Raw genomic sequence first — 4,559 nt, 5'->3', positions numbered from 1 at the left:
GCAAACACATTGCAGAAAGGCATCTAGTCTTCATGAAATGACATCAAGAGATGGAGAATCCACCACTTCCCTTGGTAGCTTGTTCCTGTGGTGAATCATCCTCGCTGTTGAATATTTGTGCCTTAGTTGTAATATGAATTTGTCTCTTTTCACCTTCCAGCCACTGGGTCTTGTTATGCCTTTCTCTGCTCGATTCAAGAGCCCTTTAATACCCAGTCTTTTCTCTCCATTAAGACACTTCAACACTTCAATGAAGTCACCTTTCAATCTTCTCCAGCCCTCAGAACATTTGGTGGATCTTTGCTGTCCCAAACTCTAATTTCACAACATCTTTTTCAAACAAGGATACCAAAACTGGAGGCAGTATTCCAGTATCAGTCTCACTGATGCCGTGTCACCTCCTGTGACGTTATTGACATAAACTGTAACTGTATAGATCACCATTGCAACCACTGTTCTATATTTGCAGCCAATATTGTAGAAAGGTTGTTGTGTAGGGGGGTCTATGGAGAGGTTCTGATTGGTTAATAATGATGCTCTCTCTAGATGTGTATCATTTTTGTAGTTGACGTTATGAATATTGGTTCTATGCTGCCTGTATTTCAAACTTGTGCTCTGCTTCTGGGAAACACCCCAGACAAGTTGGTGTCAGTTCTGCCTAGCCGGCTTGATGCAGGTTAGGCAAATGTGAGAACCACTACACTACAGAAACTCCATTACAGTGCACTGCCCTGCCCTGCCCTCAAATTCCCTGCACTATGGTGGTGCTCACCCTGGCACACACTGATGGGCGAACCTGGAGAAACTGGCAGCAGCTCTCTGATGGGTCAGCTGGAAGAGCAGAGGACTGGAGCCAGGGATCAGGAAGTCGTCCTTACATCACCCTTGTGACTCTAGCTTGAAGGGGAGCTTCTTTTTCTTCCCCTTGCTGAGAAGCAGCAAGAGAAGAAAGAAACGTCCGGTGGGCCAACTGAGTGCAAAAGCCAATGCTGCCTTTTCCTGCAGTGAAGCCCAAAATGAGGGACTTGCATTGAGTAAAGGCAGTGCTGCGCTTCCAGGAAAGAGCTCACTGCTGCAGGAAGAGGGATGAAACAGCCTGCTGAAGCCTGGGATTGAACCAGGGACCTTTAGATCTTCAGTCTAATGCTCTCCCAACTGAGCTACTTCAGCACCTACAGGGGCCTTTTTGGGCTACTGCTTCTCACCTTGAAGTTTATTCTCCATAAACCATCTCTCCAGTCAACAATGGCCAATGCAAGATGGACATCGCTTGCTATTTTAGCCCTTGGAAACGTCATCAACTAGTCTCTGGATCTCTTGAATGCTGCGCTTCAGTTCATGGGGGAAAGGCGAGAGAAGCGACCTTTGAACAAAGGGCTGGAGTTAACATCCTAACGCTGTCTGTCTCCGACTGTAACACTATTTAATACCAGCCCACCCTGTGCTGGTGACAGTTCCATTTCTAGATGTTAGTACATTTCAGTTACTGTCAAAATTAAAAGTTTCTATATGCTTAAAAGAAATTATTTTTTCATTTGCTTATATACGGCATGAATAAATACAGATTTACACATCCTAGCATGAACATTTATTGTCTTATATGATAGAGAAAATCCTGCATCCAGATTGTGCATCGAAATCATGAAATGAGCTACAAATGCAATAAAAATATGGTATTCAATGGTTTAACATATGGAGCGGGGGGCACTGAAGACACGTCTTGCCTGGGACGCCACTTGGTCTAGGGGAGGCCCTGTCAGGGAAAGCAGGAGTTAGTCTCACACGCCTATTTCCAGGCTGTAATCTGTGGGCGCCCTGCTCTGGGGGAGGGATCGCGGCAGCCCAGACTCAGGGCTGGAACAGGCCCCGGATTGAGGTGGTGGCTGCAGGGTTTGCAGCGCTCTGATGTCTCAGACAATGTGTCTTTCCCAAAGCCTCAGATCTGTGTCCCCAGAAGGCTCCTGCGCTGCCTCCGCTCCTTTCACAGTCTATAGCAAGGAGCAGCAGCAAGGGTCAGGGATGAGCCATAGGCACTCGGTGGGGGGCAGAGGCTTCAGGAGGAAACCCAGCCCCCAGAGCAGAGGGGGATGGGAGGCTTTTTCTCTCTCCTTAGCCACGGGCTATGGCTCCGAGAGCTCTGTGAAATGCCTCCCCGCCCACAACCTGGGGAAGGGGAAGAAGTCTCAGGTTCTAGCTCGATTTGGAGGAGGATCACTGGCCCCTAGAACCACTCGCTGCCCTTTCCCGGAGAAACCTGTGATGCCCAGAACGGGGCTGAGATAAATGCTGACAGGGGAATTGCTCCCCTGGAATAGCAGCAGGACTGGGCAGCTGGAAATCTCCCCAAAGGAGCCGAAGCCTTGGTGGGTCAGACATAGATGCCCCAGGTACTGCATGGGGGGCTTAGGTTTGTTTCTGGACAAGAGCAGTGAGAGTTTTATTGCCTCAACATTTCAGTAGAAAAATTCAGACCCAAACTGTGTGTGGTGGGGAGGTCGATAGCGGTTTCTTTGGGTTTGATTTAGTTTGTTTTCTCATTCTCATTGTAAAAGCCCTGGATCATTTTGATGGGAACAATGTTTGTGGAAGGCCAAGGACAAGTAAGAAAAGTTAAAAATCTGCGTTGGAGTGAGGGGGTCTCTGTGGGCCAGGGCAGGGGTGGAGATTTTCATGGGGAGGGGGTTAGGGGATAAACGAGAGGCTTTTGCGGGAACACAGGGGGATGTTTTGCAGTTTAACCTCCCCACTTTCCTGTGCTGCTGCCCAGCTCCGACCCCACTGACACCCCTGTGACGAAGTGGGAATTTTCTGGATGTTTTGTTTGCATCTTGTGTGTACCTCAGTTTCCCCTATTTGTTGCACGATTATCTAGGTTAAAGGTCCAAAATGTGGGGTGCCCCCTGCCAGGGGGAATGGAGTAACATTCAGGGGGATGCAGCTGGGCCCGGGCCAGCCCCCATGGGGGGTGGGGAGGGGGAACCACCCAGCTCCACTCTTGGCTCCAGCCCCAGCTCTGGCCCCTGCCTCAGCCCCCTTACCCCTGTCTGTGTCCCTTCCCCCTTAGCTGCGGCCCCACTCCCAGCCACGACTCGGGGGGAGCATGGACAGGGGTGGGGGGCATGACCCTGAAGTGTTTTGGGACCACGGATCTCGGTGGTGGGACAAGGGGGTTAAATCTTGGCAGAGACCCCCAAAGGGCAGGTGTGGCTGCTGTCTGGCTGCCTGGGCCCAAACAATGGCCACAAATTCTGTCTCCTAGCAACCGATGGCCGGGGCGCACCTGCTGCAAGAGGCCAGCTGGCTGGGAGGAGTCGGAGAACAAAGAACGAGCTGGAGGCCAGGTGAGCAGGTTGCCAGGGAAACAGGACAAAGGACAGACGAGGGGCAAAGGGCCTGGCTGAGTCGGGCTGTTGGGAGCAAGGAGTCTGCTGGGTTGGGGAGTCGAGGGGAGAGCCCAGGCTCTGAGTTCGGGGTCTGCCCAAGATGGACGTTGCTGAATCTTCCTGCTTCCTGTGCGAACACAGAACTTTCCCAGGCTGGATCCCAGACCCCTAACGAACCTTCTGTTGTACAGCGCTGGCGGAGAGTCACTGGTGACTGTGGAAGTTGGGGGTGCAGGACTCCCCTTCGGGGGGGGTGAGGCTTTCCCAGGTGTCCGATTCAGGTGGACTCACTGCAGGAAGCTCCTGGTGTGGAACAGGGGGGCTGAAAGGTCCAAGGTCAGTCCCAGGAGGGGCTGAAGCCAAGGAGGCTTCTCCCAGTGAGAGCGTCCCCTGGGGGGGTCTCACTGACGAGGCTCCTGCCTGGGTTTGACTCCGAGCTGTTCCAGAGCACGGAGCCTGTGTGCCCGTCACAGCCCCCCAGCATGTGACCTACAGGCTCCACTCTGGCAAAGCTCCCTGTAAATGAGAGACAAACTCCCCCCTTCTCCCAGTTACTCTCCCCTGCAGAGAACCCAGAGCATCTCCTGCCTCGCTGGGTCTCCTACCAGCCACAGCTGGCCAAGGAGCCGCTCCCCTGGGTCCCTGTGCAGGGGCAGTGTCAGTTCCGACCTCACGAGTACAGTGGCGACGCTCCCTGCCTGTCACGGGGGGGGGCGAGGGCTTGATTCCCTGAGGAGAAAGCTGGGATTGTGACACCCATGTATGTCTGCAGCGCAATTAAACCCCACAGCTGGCCCAGGCCGGCTGACTCGGGCTTGCCAGGCTCGGGATCCAGGGGCTGGAGCCTGACCACTGGGACCCTCCCCCCTCGCTAGGTTCAGTGGCCGATATACTGAAGATGAGTTTGTAAGTGGGGAATGTGCACTGGGTGCTGCCACTGGAGAGACACTTCCCAGCAGAAGACCCACCCAGTGAATGTGATCTACTCTAAACACATGTGATGACAGAAAGTCAGCCTGGGGCTCTGGATTTATCATCTCGCAACGACTCGATTCAACTTGCTCAGGTTAGAAAGAAATTTGTGGTTTTTTATTGTGAGCCTGAAAATTGCCTCCAGTGTGAAAATCAGAGCGGGATTATTTCACGCTCACGCACCCTTATCACTGTTGAAGGAGT

The 4,559-nt window shown here is 52.7% G+C and overlaps 1 non-coding gene across 1 annotated transcript; it reads right to left on the bottom strand.

Moving 5' to 3' along the window:
* Positions 1 to 1,097: 1,097 nt before the first annotated feature.
* On the bottom strand, positions 1,098 to 1,170 carry TRNAF-GAA. Its single transcript has one exon. It is a non-coding gene; the product is annotated as a tRNA-Phe (tRNA).
* Between the last annotated feature and the right edge of the window lie 3,389 nt (positions 1,171 to 4,559).

Source organism: Mauremys mutica, unplaced genomic scaffold (assembly GCF_020497125.1).
Source record: "Mauremys mutica isolate MM-2020 ecotype Southern unplaced genomic scaffold, ASM2049712v1 000413F_np12_subseq_1:123985_obj, whole genome shotgun sequence".
In the NCBI taxonomy this organism is placed as follows: domain Eukaryota; kingdom Metazoa; phylum Chordata; order Testudines; family Geoemydidae; genus Mauremys; species Mauremys mutica.
The sequence above is the reverse complement of the archived record's forward strand: the minus strand, read 5'-3'. Positions and strand labels throughout refer to the sequence as shown.